General features: G+C 42.9%; 1 long non-coding RNA gene across 1 annotated transcript; it reads left to right on the top strand.

Moving 5' to 3' along the window:
• The first annotated feature begins 2682 nt into the window (after positions 1-2682).
• On the top strand, positions 2683-14453 carry LOC141092798 (uncharacterized). The gene is made up of 4 exons (XR_012232925.1): positions 2683-2808; positions 4280-4457; positions 11772-11810; positions 13728-14453. It is a non-coding gene; the product is annotated as an uncharacterized lncRNA (long non-coding RNA).
• Positions 14454-18578: the final 4125 nt, after the last annotated feature.

Here is an 18578-nt window from a genome sequence, read left to right as displayed (position 1 = left end):
CCTCTTTAATTATATCATCAAAGGGTACCACTGGGTCAGTCACACCAGTCGAGTGAACCCTCCAGTTACCGTCCAGCACCAATGTGTCTAGTCCAGTAGTCTCATCTCCCAGCCCACCATCTGTCTTATCACGAGACCTCAGGTCTGTCAGTTGGGCAGATGTACTTCTTCCTCTGGTCAGTTCTACCTCTGACCTGTCCATGTCAGGAGCCGTCACTGTCTCAGTGTCTGCTTGTCCCACAGTCGAAGCATCTCCATCGTCAGACCAAACGTCATCAAACAAAAGAAAGTCCCGGCCCCTCTCCCAGGCATAGACTAAGTCCCGTGGTATTCCTCTACCTTGGCACTCACCACCTTTGGTCCCCTCAAACACTACTGTGTCTACTGCGTAGTTCACCGTGACCCCGTGTTTACAGTGAACCCTGACGTTTTTCTCGGTCAGAGAGAAAACGAGAGGAGTTCCTGTCAGAGTCACCTGACTCTCTGAGTCCAGCCGACCAAAGGCTCCTTCCCGGTGCAGCATCACTGTACACATCTGTGGCCCGTCATTACTACCTGGAAAGGATATTCCACATTCTGAAAAAGACCTGCACATACACTGCGGTACTCCAGACGTACCTACTGAGTCACCTAGTGCTGTCACTTCTTCAAACTTGGCCCCTTTCTGGACCACCACCCCGCTTTGGGTTGCCACCCCAATTTTGTTCACCGCCCCCTTTTGGAACTCCACCCCTTTTTGGGTTACCACTCCAATTTGGGTCACCGCCCCCTTTTGGGACTCCACCCCTTTTTGGGTTACCACTCCAATTTGGGTCACCGCCCCCTTTTGGGTTTCCACCCCTTTTTGGGTTACCACTCCAATTTGGGTCACCGCCCCCTTTTGGGTCACCGCCCCCTTTTGGGATTTCCCCATGTCCGTCCTGCAGAACCTCTTAGGCCACAGTTCACACAGTACAGTTTGTCTTTTAACGATACCACACAAGTCTTTGCTGGCACCACCACAGCTCCTGCTGTCACTGATCACCGGCACCTCCGGCTGCTGTTCACACACATACACAGCGGCTGGTGTCACTGCAGCCCCTGCTGCGCCATCTTCGTGGACCCGTCGATCCACCGGAAGCCGCTTGTCACCTTCGTAACCCCGCCGGGTTACTGGAAGCCGCTTGTCACCCTCAAAGATAAAAGAAACCACAAAAGCGCGCCCATAGGGCCTTACCAGTGCAGGTATAATGGGTTACGCAGCAATAATACAGGGTACTCACCCTTAATAGTTGTGTAAAGCCACAACTACTGTATCCGCTTAGTCACATGCCATAAAGCTGCAGCAGGATGGTGTAGACAGACAGCGTCTGCTACCAATGCTCCCAGGGCAGATCCCTTAAAGAAAACACCAGGTCCTTGTGCTGCGAGACCTTCGTGACCCCACTGAGCCACAGCAAGCACCTTCAGGTTTTGCAGAGGAAAAGAAAAAAAAAAAAAGAAAAAAAACACATGCACAGTCTCTCACATGTCCTGTTCGTGTGCCACTCAGGACGTACCGTCTCCGCCTGAGACCGTCCAACACACAGGGCACACCGGGTGCTATTCAGGGAGCAGACCCTCCTCCCAGGGTCTCCCAATACTCCGGCTTCACCAGGTCCAAGGGCTCAGCGGGTGCTCTTCAGGACATCCGTCTCCACCTGAGACTGCCCAACACACGCCTCACCAGGTCCAAGGTCATAGCACGTGTTCCAGGGATCCGATTCCTCTCCCAGAACCTCCCAACACTTACCCTCCAGGACCTTGCTCACTGACCCCTCCAGGAACACAGTCTCTCACTGACCCTGGTCAGTGCAACACAGACTCCTGTCTGTTACCTGTGTCGGCCACACAGGTTCCTGGACGCCTCTTCTCCTCAGAGGTATCCCACAAATTTTAATACAGTCACTTTCTCTGACCTCGGTCAGTATTACTCACGGTTGTCAGACCGTCTGCTCTCCTGGCTCAGAATCGCCAGCGCTGCCACACGTGCTTCTGGGAGTCGCTGCCCGCAGTCTGTCACCAATTGTAGGGATGTGACTCGCTTAGGTGCAGCGGGAGACAATCATGAGGCAGGTTCTTCCCAAAGTTCATAAGGTTTATTTGCTCCATAAACCATAGACAGCATAACACTGAAATGTAACCTTCACTTCAGGCAAAGGAACAGAAATGTCCGTGGCTTCAGACTCAGACTGAGAGTCTCAGCACATGCTGGGAGCTGTAGTCCTCCCCATATACACTCTCTGTAGTGTCACACATGGAAGTCTGTCCACACTCTGACAGACTCCCTCCACTCTCACATGTGCCAAACACCTCAATTACATAGCCCTGTAACCACACCCAAAGGGGATCACATGGCTATGACATCACCAAAGGTTGTATAGACACACAGGCTTCCCTGACACAGTGTAACAGAAAGATCAGCAGTACCTCTGCTGATCAATACACCCTGGAGCCTGCATCCCAAGGCCACCCACCTTGAGACCCACAATGGTCATTTAGGACCCTGCTCCTGTTACCACACTGAATGTGCCTGTACACCCGTCCTGGGACACCCACACAGCGCCCCCTAGCCGACACAGTGGTAACTACACCACAATATATATATATGCTAGAATCGTTACTGAGCAAATTGACTAAAGCGTGTGTGGCAGTTCCTCTTGTTCTCTGTAATCCAACTGAGGGAGTGAGGGGAACCGCCCCTTTTATCTCTCTGTAGGTTTCCTGTTCCTAGGGGCGGATCACCTCTCTCAGTGGGTGCTGTTGTGGCTCTACAAAAGAGTATTACCGGTAAGTAATCCGGTTTATCATTATTGGATAGGGAGAAATATAAATATTAAACTAGTTCAGAGATCGTCCTGCTTGAGTGATTTACAGAAAAACATAACATATTAGTATTTTATGTGTTGAATAGTACATTAATCCCTAGATCCAGAGAAATGTAGCTTTATTTCACTATATGTTTGTGTAGGAGCTTTAGCCCTTTTTGCTGGAGAGAGTCTTTGCCCATGACACAAGTCATGCCATGATCACAGTGTGCTGCTGATAAACCCTAGAGTAGAGTGAGAGGGGTCGCATTGTCACCATTAGGGTACTGTGATCATTGCAAGCCAAGTTGCAAAAAGTCAAAACCAAATGGATTTTGCTTGTCGCGGGCGCAGTAGCATAGAAGTTGCCATACGACTCCATTCACCTGCATTACGCTGCGATGTAGCAACTGCAAAGAGAGATCTTTTGCCTCGACCAGTATCACTGCAAAATTCGCCAATTACTCACAGCTTAAAAGACCAGGGCTTTTTTTAGCATAAAAGACCAAACTTGTTTTTCTTAATTATTTCTTTCATTATTGTTTTCCATATCACCCTTGTGTTTTACATAGAATTTACATTTATCTTATTGACAATTTGCATTAAGTATTTCTGGGGAGAAATGCGAAAAATAGTAATTCCAGTATTGTGTGTTACAATAGAAACATATATTGTTATTATTCACCACGCAAAATACAGTATGTTTAGAACAAGGGGCAATACCAAATTTATTAAGCTTTTATGTGTTTTACTACTGTAGCACAAAAAAAAATATTTTAGTAAAATAAATCTTTTGTTTCTGTTACCATTTTCTGACAGCTAAACTTTTTTTACCTTCACCTATACTTTCACACTTGCGTTTTTTTTGCACTACGTGCGCAGTGCAAACGCTCATAAAAAACGCATCATGCATTTTTTATGCATTTTCTTGTTTTTTTGCGCATGGTTTTTACGAAAAAAAAGCATGCTTTTTTTGCGCTAACGTGGGCTTGAGCATGCGCACCTCAGCGCACCCATAGACTATAATGTGTTTTTGGGTGAATTTCGTGCACATTGCGTTTTTTTTTAGACAGGTCGGGAGCACAAAATATGCAACAGGATGCATTTTGTGCGCCCGGGCGCACACTATAAGAAAACGCATGCGCATACAAACGCGTACAAACACATGACTATGCGCACCCATGTTAAGTATAGGAAAAAAACGCATGCGCATTTATGCGCAAAGACGCAGTGCAAAAAACACAAGTGTGAAACCAGCCTTAGGGCTTATTTTTTTGCATTAATTGAGTTTATATTGGTACATTTTGGGACACATTACTTTGATAGTTAATATTCAATTTTTTGGAAAAGGGTAAAAAATACCCTGCAGTTTTGACGCAGCTTTATTGAGTCTTTTAAGACATCTTTTTTTACCTGATTGAATGTAATAACTGCAACATTTTTTAAATCTGCAGCATGGGTTATGGCTGGGTCTTCCAGCATACAATGACCTGAATCACACAGGCAGTGCAACTAAGGAGTGGCTCCGTAAGAAGCAATTTAATGTCCTAGAGTGGCCTAGACTCCAGACCTGAACCCAACAGAAAATCTATGGAGGGAGCCAACATCTGAACTCTTTAATTGCAAACAAAGGTTTCTGTACCAAATATTAAGTTCTGTTTTTCTATTGTATCAAATACTTATGTCATGCAATAAAATGCAAATTAGATATGTAAAAATCATACAATGTGATTATTTTTGAAGATCCTGTCTCTCACAGTTTAATTGTACCTACGATAAAAATTACAGACCTCTCCATTCTTTGTAGGCATATATATATATATATATATACACTAGAGATATGCCTGATGCTATCACATCGGGAGGGAAGTGTGTGTGTGTGTACATGTGTGTGTGTGAGTACATATGTGTGTGTACTGTACATGTGCGTGAGTGTGAGTACATGTGTGTGTGTGTATGTGTCCCGAAGCTGCCTGTCCACCCAACTCCATGCAGTCACAGCCAGCAGGAAAAAGGGTGGTTTGTGGCCTGTGCTGGAGATGTGAGTATGTGTGTGTGTGGATGTGAGTACTTGTGTATGTATGTGAGTACGTGTGTGTATGTATGTGAGTACGTGTGTGTATGTATGTGAGTACGTGTGTGTATGTATGTGAGTACATGTGTGTGTGTATGTGAGTACATGTGTGTGAGTACGTGTGTGTGTATGTGAGTACGTGTGTGTGTATTGTATATGTGAGTACGTGTATGTGAGTACGTGTGTGTATTGTATATGTGAGTACGTGTGTATGTGAGTACGTGTGTGTGTGTGTGAGAGAGTATGTGTGTGTCTATGTGAGTACGTGTGTGCGTATTATATATGTGAGTATGCGTGTGTGTTTATGTATGTGAGTACATGTGTGTATGTATGTGAGAACATGTGTGTGAGTACATGTGTGTGTATATGTGAGTACGTGTGTGTATGTGAGTATGTGTGTTTGTGTATGTGAGTACGCGTGTGTGTGTATGTGGGTACGTGTGTGTATATGTGAGTACGTGTGTGTGTATTGTATATGTGAGTACGTGTGTGTATTGTATATGTGAGTACGTGTGTGTATGTGAGTACGTGTGTGTGTGAGAGGGTACGTGTGTGTGTATATTTGAGTACGTGTGTGTGTACGTGTGTGTGCGTGAGTACGTATGTGGGTATGTGTATGTGAGAAAAAATGGCTAAGTATGGCATGGACAAGGCAACTGTTAGGTGGATTCATAACTGGCTTAGTGATCGGACCCAAAGAGTGGTCGTAAACGGCTGCACATCAAGTTGGAAGAATGTCTCAAGTGAGGTACCACAGGGCTCTGTCTTGGGCCCTGTATTGTTCAACATCTTTATCAACGATTTAGATGATGGAATTGAGGGTAAACTGATTAAATTTGCTGATGACACAAAGCTTGGAGGGATAGCTAATACTAGAGAAGAGAGAGAGAGGATTCAAAAAGATATAAATAAACTGGAGCAGTGGGCAGCAACTAACAGAATGGTTTTTATCAGGGAAAAATGGAAAGTACTACATCTGGGCAATAAAAATGAAAAAAGCATACACAGAATGGGAGGAATAGGGCTAAGCAACAGCACATGTGAAAAAGACTTGGGTATACTAATAGATCACAGACTGAATATGAGTCAACAGTGTGATGCAGCAGCAAAAAAGGCAAATGCAATTCTAGGATGTATTAACAGAAGCATACAGTCTAGATCACGTGAAGTCATTACTGCCCTCTACTCCTCTTTGGTCAGACCTCATCTGGAATACTGTGTCCAGTTTTGGGCGCCACATTTTAAAAAAAACATCGACAAACTGGAGCAAGTTCAGAAAAGAGTGACCTAAATGGTGACCGGTCTGCAAACCCTGTCTTATGATGAAAGGTTGCAGGATTTGGGAATGTTTAGCTTGCAGAAGAGAAGACTGAGAGGAGACTTAATAGCTGTCTACAAATATCTCAAGGGCTGTCACATTGTAGAAGGATCATCTTTATTCTCATTTGCACAAGGAAAGACTAGGAAAAATGGGATGAAACTGAATGGGAGGAGACACAGATTAGATATTAGAAAAAAACTTTTTTGACAGAGTGATCAATGAGTGGAACAGGCTACCACGAGAGGTGGTGAGTTCTCCTTCAATAGAAGTCTTCAAACAGAGGCTGGACAGACATCTGTCTTGGATGATTTAGCGAATCCTGCTTTGAGCAGGGGGTGGACCAGATGGCCCAGGAGGTCCCTTCCAACTCTACAATTCTATGATTCTATGTGTGTGAGTATGTGTGTGTGTGAGTACGTGTGTGTGTATGTGGGTACGTGTGTGTATGTGATTACGTGTGTGTGTATGTGAGTACGTGTGTGTACATGAGTGTGTGTGTGTGTACATACGTGTGAGTATGTGAGTGTGTATGTGAGTGTGTGTATATGTGTGTACATGTGTGTGTATGTACATGTGTACATGTGTGTGTATGTACATGTGTGTACACGTACATGTGTGTGTGTACATACATGTGTGTACATGTGTGTACGTACACTCACTGGCCACTTTATTAGGTACACCATGCTAGTAAGGGGTTGGACCCCCTTTTGCCTTCAGAACTGCCTCAATTCTTCGTGGCAGAGATTCAACAAGGTGCTGGAAGCATTCCTCAGAGATTTTGGACCATATTGACATGATGGCATCACACAGTTGGCGCAGATTTGTCGGCTGCACATCCCTGATGCGAATCTCCCGTTCCACCACATCCCAAAGATGCTCTATTGGATTGAGATCTGGTGACTGAGGAGGCCATTTGAGTACAGTGAACTCATTGTCATGTTCAAGAAACCAATCTGAGATGATTCGAGCTTTATGACATGGCGCATTATCCTGCTGAAAGTAGCCATCAGATGCCTGTTCTTAGCTGAGAGGAGTGGTACCCAGTGTGGTCTTCTGCTGCTGTAGCCCATCTGCCTCAAAGTTCGACGCACTGTGCGTTCAGAGATGCTCTTCTGCCTACCTTGGTTGTAACGGGTGGCAATTTGAGTCACTGTTGCCTTTCTATCAGCTCGAACCAGTCTGCCCATTCTCCTCTGACCTCTGGCATCAACAAGGCATTTCCGGCCACAGAACTGCCGCTCACTGGATTTTTTTTCTTTTTCGGACCATTCTCTGTAAACCCTAGAGATGGTTGTGCGTGAAAATCCCAGTAGATCAGCAGTTTCTGAAATACTCAGACCAGCCCTTCTGGCACCAACAATCATGCCACGTTCAAAGGCACTCAAATCACCTTTCTTCCCCATACTGATGCTCGGTTTGAACTGCAGGAGATTGTCTTGACCATGTCTACATGCCTAAATGCACTGAGTTGCCGCCATGTGATTGGCTGATTAGAAATTAAGTCTTAACACACAGTTGGACAGGTGTACCTAATAAAGTGGCCAGTGAGTGTACATGTGTGTGTACGTGTACATGTGTGTGTATGTATGTGTGTGTGTACATGGTGGGCAGGCAGCGGCGGGTCCAGCGGCGGAGGTGGGGGGAGGTTCAGCGGCAGCAGGTCCTCCGGCAGGAGGGGGTCCTGGCAGCAGACAGCAGGCAGGAAAGACTGCGGCTTGCGGTCTGTGCACAGGCCGCAAGCTGCGGTCTTTCCTGCCGGCTGTGACGGAGGTGGGTGGGCAGGCAGCGGCGGGTCGGGCGGGGAGGTCTGTCGGCTGCGGGTCCAGCAGCGGCAGCAGCGGGGGGGGGGTCCGGCGGTGGTGGGGGGTCCCAGCGGTGTCTCACTGGTGGTACTGTGGAAGGGCCTGGCACCACCAGCGGGTGCCATATTGAAATACCCATCACTTGGGTATTTAAATATGGCGGTCGGCGCGGTGGATTGTGGAATTCGGGGACATCCAGACGGAAGTGGATGACGGACAATTTAAGGCAATTATATATATATAGACATATAGATATGCAGGGTGGGTCATGTATATGGATACACCTAAATGAAATGGGAATGGTTGGTGATATCAACTTTCTGTTTGTGGCACATTAGTATATGGGAGGGGGAAAACTTTTCAAGAAGGGTGATGCCCATGGTGGCCATTTTAAAGTCGGCCATTTTGGATCCAACTTTATTTTTTCCAATGAGAAGAAGTTTATGTGACACATCAAACTTAGTGAGAATTTCACAAGAAAAACAATGGTGTGCTTGGTTTTAACGTAACTTTATTCTTTCATGAGTTATTTACAAATTTATGACCACTTATAAAATGTGTTCAAAGTGCTGCCCATTGTGTTGGATTGTCAATGCAACCCTCTTCTCCCACTCTTGACACACTGATAGCAACATTGCAGATCAGAGTTTGTGATAATTGTGGGACATCAGCATTATAGATTTTTGGTGTACAATTGAGGATTGCTTTGATTTTTGATTTATAAATGGGAAAAAGAGGGGATTTGTGAGGAAGTGTTTTGTTCAATTAAAGGATGTTTTTATGAATGGATGAACCATCTAATGGATGCATCATTTTTTGGGTGGCTGAGGCCCCTTATCAGCCTATTAATATCGGCCAGAAGCTGTCTGCATAGCCTTAACTGGTTATTACAAATATTGGAGACCCCACACCGTATTTTTACATTATTGAAATATATAATTAAAAAAGTGGCATGTAGTCCCCCTCATTTTTGATAACTGCCAAGATAAAGCAGGCAGCTGCAGGCTGGTATGCTCAGGCTGGAGGGGACCATGGACATTGGCCCTCCCCACCCTAAAAATAGCAGCCTGCAGATGGGGTTGATGTCAGCTTTGTAAAGTCAGCTGACTTCAAGTCCATGGGTTAGTAATGGAGAGGTGTCTATCAGACACCCCCAATACTAGTCCAGTAAGTAAAAAGTAATAAAGACACAAGCAGAAAAAAGTCTCATTTACAAGCATAAAAATCAAAATAAAAAATCAAAATAATCCTCATCTGTCCATTGTTAATCCATAATGCTGATGTTACTCCAAAATCCCCAACTCTTCAAGATATGGTGGCATTGCTCAGCGGTTACCCCAGTAATGGTACTGCTCAGCCTGGCAACCAGATGACAGTGAGCTTACCGTGAGAACGTAGCTGCATGTGATCGGTGATGATATTAAAGTTACCACCAGTCACACACAGCTGCATTATTTCTCTCTGCTCAGTGTGATATGGCTGTCCTGCTGAGCAGTAACATTATTGATGTCGCCACTCAGCAATGCAACCAGATGTAGCAGAGTTAGTGATTATTGTGTGATATCAGCATTGTGCATTATCAGTGGACAGGTGAGGATTACTTTGATTTTTTATATTTATGCTAATAAATGGGTAAAAGAGTGGATTTGTCAGGGAGTATTTTTTTTCAATTAACTTTTTTTTTCTGTATATATCTTTATTAATTTTCACTATTGAGTGGAGGTGTCAAATAGATGCCTCTCCATTACTAACCCTTTGGCTTTATGTCAGCAGATAGATATAAAACAGCTGATATCAATCCCAAAACTATTACCCTACTTGCCAACACTTATGTAAGTCGGAAGAGCCTAGGCTAAGAGCCAGAATTGGCACATATAATGGATGCACTATTTCTGGGGCAGCTGAAAGCTGATGTTTTTAGAATGGGAGGGGGTCAATATCTATAGCCCCTTCCCTGCTTAGTAATATCAGCCCGCAGCTGTCTTTTTAGCCTTTGCTGGTTATTGAATATAGGGGATCACCATTGGTCACAGGCATTGGCTGATGAGAGTACTACTCTCATCATCCTACACCTGCTCTTGATGATAGCAGCAAGAGCAGGCATATGATGATGAGAGTATTTATCAGTCGGCACCAGAGTAATAGGTAAAAAAAAACACTTGGGGTCCCTCATTTTTGATGACCAGCCAAGCTGAAGCAGTCAGCTGGGGGCTGGTATTCTCAGATTGGGAAGGGGCCATGGATATTGGCCCTCCCCAGCCTAAAAATAGCATCCTGCAGCAGCCACATAAGAGGCACATCTATTAGATGTGCCAATTCTATCACTTTGCCTGGCTCTTCCCACTTGTCCTCGTGTAGAGGCAAGTGGGGTAATAGGTTTGGGGTTGATATCAGCTCTTTTATGGCAGCTGACATCAAGCCGAAGGGTTAGAAACAGAGGGACGTCTACAGTATAAGACACCCCCATTACTAACATCATGGTCAGATTGTAATAAAGACACAGCAAGAATAAAGTGCTTTATTTGAAATAAAAACTTCCCACCCTCTTTTACACATTTATTCACAAAAAAATCAAAAATCAAAGCTGTGCTCACCTTTCTGACAATCGATGCCAATGTCTCACTACAAAAAAACAAAAATAATAAAACACCATATTCCTCACCTGTCCACCGATAATCTGTCGAATGCCATATCTGTGTATTCAGGCTATCATGGAGTGCTGGCACATCACTGATGTGGCTATTATCCAAACAATCTGGATCATTGTGGGACATACCCATTAATAGATTATTGTTGAACAAGTGAGGAATATGGTTCTTTATTATTTTCTATCTTTTTTACCATGTTGGTTATAGCACCATCAGGTGGCGTTTAATTGCATTACACATTGTTTTATGTAAAGTAAGACATTTGCTTTGTGGGAGAAAACAAAGCATGCTGGTTAGTAGACCATTATTTTGACCGTTATTTTTAGAGAGTTGTCTGTTAGGGCAAGACCTGTCCTTCTGCACTGCTCTTACTTAAACTTCATTATGCCAGATAAAGTATATTTAGCAAGAAAACTATCTGTTTCTGTGGTATTATATTATACAGAACAATTATTAAGTTGTATAGCAGCTGTGACGCAGGGTGATAGTGATTGTTGGAGACTCATGCGTTCACACATGTAAGTCCTTATTGTACCATGTACTTTCACTGCTAATTGTAAAGTATCATAGTTATGTGATATATGCTTAGTACTTACCTGCACTACATCCCCCATGTATCCTCCAAACTGTTTGATGGTTCCAACACTGCATGATGGCCCCGTCACTGTAATCTCCACAATGTATGATGGCCTCCTAGGTAGCCTCCATATAGTATAATGCACTCCCCATAGGCCTCCATATAGTACAATGCACTCCCCATAGGTAGACTCTATATAATATAATGCACTCCCCATAGGCATATTCTATAGTATAACGCACTCCCCATAGGCACACTATGTAGTATAATGCACTCTCCTTAGGCAGACTCTATAAAGTATAATGCACCCCCATAGGCAGACTCTATATAGTATTATGCAGCCCCCCATAGTCAGACTCTATAGTATAATGCAGCCCCCCATAGGCAGATTCTGTATTGTATAATGCAGCCCCTATAGGCAGACTCTATATTGTAAAACGCAACCCCCATAGGCAGAATCTGGATTATCTTCTCATTAAACAGGTAAGGAATATGGTGTTTTATTATTTTCTTGTCTCTTACAGGGGACATGAACATAAGTGGATTATCTTCTCTTTGGACAGGTGAAGGAATATGGTGTTTTATTTTTTTGTCTTTCACAGGGGACATGAGCACCTGTAGACTAGGCGTAAAAGTTAAATATAACATTGCTTTTTTATTTTTATTTTAAATAAAGATGTCCGTGTCTTTATTTCAATTAAAGGACTTAAATTATGGCTATTTTTGCTACGATCTAACTATGCGTTAGTAATTATAGACGCCACCCCATTACCAACTCAAGGGCTTGACGTCAGCTGTAGCTTGCCTGGTTGTCAAAAATGGGGGTGACCCCAAGCCTTTTATATTGAATTATTTATTTAAATAATTTAAAAAATGTTGTGGGCTCTCTCTATTCTTGATAACAGCCATGATAAAGCTGAAAGCTGAGGGCTGCAGCCCACAGCAGTTGGTTTTGCCTATGCTGGTTATCAAAAATAGAAGAGACCCCAGGTCATTTTTTTTTTAATTTATTTATAGTACAGGTGCCAGCTGATGAATACTCATTAGCCTTACCTGCCCTTGCTGCTATTAGCATCAGCCAGCATACACTGATAAGAGTAGTACTGTCTCTAGAACTTTTTACCGCTGGTCACAGCTGCAGGAACATCACCCTTCTCTGGCTGGCAGTAACGTTCTTATTGCCGATCAGAGCCCATGTTTGTCGCGCTGCCACGCAGGTGGTAGCATGGCAAACAACGGATGTTCAGGCCCCCCATTTGGGATCGGTTTTGAGTTCAAGTACTGTTCGGGTACTCAAACCGAACTTTTTTTAAATGATCAGCCGAACCCACCGGACCTGAACATCCAAGGATTCGCCAATCACTATTCTGGTCTGAACCTTACTTTGTTGAGAGACATTACTTCTATTAATTCTTGGAAAGGAAACATTTAATGGGCTGAATGAGAAAAGGGCTTATCAATCCTGTATTATTGTTTAAATATCAAAGTAAACAAGTTAGATATCTAAAATAGAAAATCTTAAGTTTGTGGAAAACATTTCATAATGCTTATACATTCATCTAAACACATCTATGTGTGTTGTTGACAGATTTTTAGAATTGTGATGGTGCTGCTTAAGAGATATTTTGATTGCAGTTCATTAGTAGATGCTATTTTTGCTACTTGAATGTGTCCTTCCTTACATAAAGCCAGTTCTGCAGGTTACTAATCTTTCTATGTGTCCACTTTGCAATCCAACAAAGATGGCATAATTTACAGGATGCACAATGAACGACTTAAAGGGAATCTGTCACCGGAAGTTGGAGGCCTATGTAAATGGCCTGGGTCCGGTCCAATGGGAGGTGTTTCTTCCTTCTTCTCTACCATCCATGACCCCCGTCCGCGATCTTCTCCAGTATTCTTCTCCATCGTTCGCGCTTGTGCAAAGCAATGTTGCTTCACGCACGCGCAGTATGCTTTGTCCAACTGCAGGCAAAGCCGAAAATCCTTACCGCCAGTCACTATGTCCCAGAACACAGTGAAATACTTCCAGGACATAGTGTACCGGCGCATGCGCAGTAATGATTTTCAGCTTTGCCCACAGTTAGGCAAAGTATACTTCGCGTGCGCGAAGCAAGATTGATTTGTGCACGCGCGAACGATGGAGAAGAATACTGGAAAAGATCACAGACGGGGCCACGGATGGGGTGGAGAAGAAAGAAGAAACACCGCCCATCGGACCAGACCCAGGCCATTTACATAAGCCTCCAACTTCCGGTGACAGATTCCCTTTAAGAAAGCTAAAAAAAAATCATTGGTTTAAAACTCGTGTGTGATTATGCTGGGTTTCATTATTCTTCATTAACTATACTCTATTTTATTATGCATGACATTTTGACAAAGTTAAATAAAATTAAGAACATATTGTAAAAATGCATATATGTGGTAAAAACTATAAGTCAGTGTTTCGTTAAAATAGTGTATTTATCCTTGTCTTACAGAAACATAAAAGAAAATTATCTGAACAAAACTGCTGGAAGGCTCAGGAACATCAGTTCTTAAAAATATTTTCTGACACTTAACATTGTTTTGAAGCACATCACAAAGACCAAAAAATACTCACTGATCTTTAGTTACGCATTTTCTTTTGTCATCAAAATTGCATAAAATGAAAGAAAGATACTAACTGCAGCTACAGTGGAAACATGGTACATAAATGCTTATATAATGTTCTGTCAAATCTGATTATGTGGCTTTTCAGAAACTTCTGCTCCAGCACAGAATGTACTTTACTGCTTTTTAATGTAAACAACCACATTTAAAGTCTTGGAATAGTAATTTTACCATGTTTTTGTCATCAGCAAAGTTTGGCATTCAAAGTGTCTGGTAAAAAGCATTCAGTAAGTTGTGAAATGCCCATTTATTTGCAGGGTCTTTTTAACAAGCATAATAAAGTATATCAATGTGTGATTTCTGAGTGATAGACTCACAATCAGGAGAGTAAATGGGGCTGAGCTACCATACTGGGTACAGTATCTGGTATAAGCATTCCATTGGGTCTCAGTAAACACTAAATTGTCCATGGCTCACTAAAGGGGAAGTGGGACCAATTTATTTTGCTGACCCCTGTGACATAGCCTAAAGAAAACTAAAGATGTTTTAAAAAATTAAATTGACAAAACGTATAAATCAAGCAGATATAATAAACTTTGTAATTTATCCACTAATAGAATTATGCTTCTTTTATCCACTTATGAGCCACTTTGACTCAACCACCATTCTCTTAGACATCTCTGATATGGTACTCCTCTTCACACTCAGACATTGGCTTCCAGATTCTGATGTGGCTATCTCCTTGTTCATGTTGGTTGGTTAACTCCTGGCTTATTCTAGTAGGTGCATTGCTCACACACTGGAATAAGTCTATCCTTTCCTCTGCTGTGTCATGCGTCTACCCTTTAATGGCAGTACTTTCTCATCTGTTAGGGTTTGTTTTCTCTAACTGGGACAAACAACTCCATCTGCAGCTCTAACAAGAGATTCTTTCTTGCTCAGCAATGGACCTTACTAAGCCCTAAGATGGTATATCATAGCATAGAGTACTTTCTCACCACCACTTGCTAGCTAGCTATAGCACAGGTGTTCTGTCTGTATTTGCAGCGCAAAAAATTTAACCTAAGAAACCAGGTGAAATATCTCTACTGCAACTGGGTAAATGGTAACTTGTAGCAACAGCAAAGGGTATGGCAGTCAAGGAAATAGTGAGGTTCAATTAAAGAGAACCTGTCATTAGTTTTGGCCAATATGAAGTAAGGCCACCACCTTTCTGGGCTGATATTCTTTAATGCTGTATTCGGCCCCCAACCCGACCTGTAAGAGAAGGTAAAAAACTTTTATTATACTCACCTGTGGGGCGGTCCGATCCGAGGGGTGTCGCTGGTCTTGGTCCGGTGCCTCCCATCTTCTTGTTGACATCCTCTTTCATAGTTCTTGTGGATAAAGCATCCTTGCCTCATCCACAGTGTCTCCTCAGCATCGCGCTCCTGCACAAGAGTACTTCTCTACCCTGTTGAGGGCAGAGCAAGACACTGCAGTGCGCATGTGTTGGGGCTCTTTGACCTTTACCAGCACCTGCACACTGCAGTACTTTGCTCTGCCCTCAACAGGACAGAGAAGTATGCCTGCACAGGAGCACGATGTCGGGAAGATTGTGTGGATGACTTAGGGATGCATCATCTACATGAAACAAGCAGGAGGACATCAATTGTAAGATAAGAGACCAAGGTCAAGATGGGAGGCCGGACAAAGACCTACGACACCTCTCGGACTGGTCCGCCCCGCAGGTGAGTATATTAAAAGTTATTTTTTTTCTCTTACAAGTCAGATTGGTGGCCTACTGTATATACAGAATTATAGAATGATTTATATCAGCCCCGAAAGGTGATGGCATTACTTCATATTGGCCAAAACTGATGACAGGTTCCCTTTAAGGTTTCCGTCTTATATGTAAGAGGGTGGTGTATGTTATTCTAACACTCTTAAAAAAAGCTTTTAGTTGCCCGTGAGGGATTCATAAACAGGACCTGTTTTTCTAGCCCATCTCAATTATGTTAAATCAGATTGATATGTTGGGGGAGGTTAAGGCCAAATTAACACTTGTTACAAACTCTAAGGAAAAGGGGAAAGAAGGTATACAATTTCACTAAAATAAAACTTTTATTGTTATATTAAATGATGTGTTAGTGTACTTATCTAAATTTTAGAAGATTGCACTACCATAGCTATTAGGCTCAGATTATAACACTCGATAAGTAGTCAAACATATATGTCTTCATATGTTCAGACATAAAATGTCTTGACGTAATGTACTAGACAGATTAGTTGTAAAACTGGGACAGTAGTCAGTCTCCTTAAAGAAGCAATCCCATCAAAGTTGTTATCCTCTTACTATATTGCAATCATATTACAGTATATAGCATCGTGTACTTACTGTTTCTCATTTTGCCTTTATACCAAGTGTAAGGCAGTGACTGGTGTCTCATGTAGGGGGCGCTGTGTGTTCCCCCCAGGATACGTATGGAGGCGTACTGAGGCCATGAGAGTGCATTGCAGTCATAGGTGTTTCTGTGGTTGCAATGCAGACTAAAATGAGTCCATATGGGATTATTCGAGATAAGAGATGAGCGACTTTACCTTTTTTAGGGTCGAGTCGGGTTTCATGAAACCCGACTTTCTCAAAAGTCGAGTCTATCGAAATTGGCCGACTATAGTGAAAAGTCGGGGGTCCAACTGAAACACCAAACCCAATGCAAGTCAAAGGGGATGCAAAGTCGGCAGGGAGCGGAGGACAATGAACACACCTACAGTGCCCATTTCAATGCCAACAACATCAATTCTTATTACTTAAGCTTGTCAACCTTAATTTACTTTATAATAATAGTTACGCATTGAAAACTGGGGTTTATTTGGCTAAAGTTGTGGGGGAGAAGGGCTGGCTCCAGGTTTTCGTGTGCCCCGGGCGAAAGTGTCAGTGGGCCCCTTTAACACATACCACAACTCATGATGCTCCGATATGGCACAGAAATATAGGTATAGTACAATGAAAAATGCTTCACTTCTTACATGACATGACTGATATGCATTTTAAATTCTACAATAGCTCAAAAAAGGGACAGTATATAACTCCATACAGTATTATGGCCACCACATACTGCGCCATACAGAATAATGAGCCCCCTATATTTCTCCATACAGAATAATTGGTCCCATATAATGTTCCATACAGTATATGATGAGCTCCACATAATGCTACAGTATATGATGGTCTCCATGAATGATGCTCCAGTGTGTTATGGGCCCAAATAATGCTCCATATATAATGGGCCCCATTTCTAATGCTCCAGTGTATAATGGGCCCCATAGATGCTGCTCCAGTGTCTGATGTCCCCCCATTTGGAATGCTCCAGTATATGATGGGCCTCATAGATGATGCTCCAGTGTATGATGTGCCCAAATAATGCTCCATGTATAATGTGCCCCATTTAGAATGAACCCAGGCATGGTATGTGAAAAGAGCTCCATGGAGTAATCTGAAGTGTGGGCTGCCGCATCCTTCACTTTTGGTGTGGGTGAAGAACCCAAGGAAAGGGGTTGCTCCTGACCAGAAGCCTGCACTGACGACTCAGTGCTTGTATTTTTTGCAGCTTCAGAAGAGGAGACGATAGAGCTGGAGGCTGTTTCAGCAATGTAAGGCAAAACCAGTTCCTGATTTTCTGGCTTTAAAAGCGGTTTACCTACTCCCAGAAAAGGGACCCATACAGGCCTTCTGGAGCCAGATCATGATGCAGGCTCAACACCTCCTGCCTTAGCTGCTATTGAGCTTTTGGCACTACCAGCAGATGCACCACCACCACCATCAGTACCAGCTGGCCCCCCACGCCCACATCCGCGGCCTCTTCCACCATACTTACTAATTTTTGTGAAAATGTACCCAAAATACCAGCAGATATATGGTACTGTATCAGAAGTGTACAGCTCTATACAGTCTAGGGATAATTGTAAATCTCTGTTTATATTTCAGGAGTCATACACAGACGCTCACAGGCTCAGTATGGATTACCCAATAAAATAAAAAGTTGAAAAAGGGTACAGTATCACCAGATACAAGGTATATATAGTATAGTTTAAACATTCTGAATCTCCATATATATTTCAGGAGGCAGACACAGATGCTCTCAGGCCCAATAAGGATTAGACAAGAATATAAAAAGCAGTAAATGGGTAATGTATCACAAGCGTACAGCTCCAACTATATTTCCGGAGTAACAGACAGACGTTCACAGGCTCATTATGGATTACACCAGAATCAAAATAGCAAAAAAGGGTATTGTATCAGAAGCATAGAGCTGTATACAGTGTTGGGCAAATGTGAAATCTCGGCATATATTTACGGAGTCACCCTCAGACGCTCACTCAGTCTGGATTTGACCATAATACAAAATGTTGAAAAAAAGGTACTGGATAACAAGATAGCAAGTATATATATTATAGGGTACAATTTAAATCTCCGTATAGATATTCCCGTAGTCACACTCAGACACTCACTCAGTATGGATTTGACCCTAATACTAAATGTCGAACAAAGGTACTGTATAACAACATAGAAGCTGTATATAGTATAGGGTAAAATTTTTATCTTTGCATATATAGAAGGAGGAAACCACAGACGCTCACTCCGTATGGATTATACCGTAATAAAAAATTTAGAACAATGGTACTGTATCAGCAGATACCTGGTGTATCCAGTCTAGGGGTAATTGTAAATTTCCGTCTATATTTCCGGAGTCAGACAC

Source organism: Dendrobates tinctorius, unplaced genomic scaffold (genome assembly GCF_039654945.1).
Source record: "Dendrobates tinctorius isolate UK_male_01 unplaced genomic scaffold, ASM3965494v1 ptg000060l, whole genome shotgun sequence".
Taxonomy (NCBI): domain Eukaryota; kingdom Metazoa; phylum Chordata; class Amphibia; order Anura; family Dendrobatidae; genus Dendrobates; species Dendrobates tinctorius.
The sequence above is the reverse complement of the archived record's forward strand: the minus strand, read 5'-3'. Positions and strand labels throughout refer to the sequence as shown.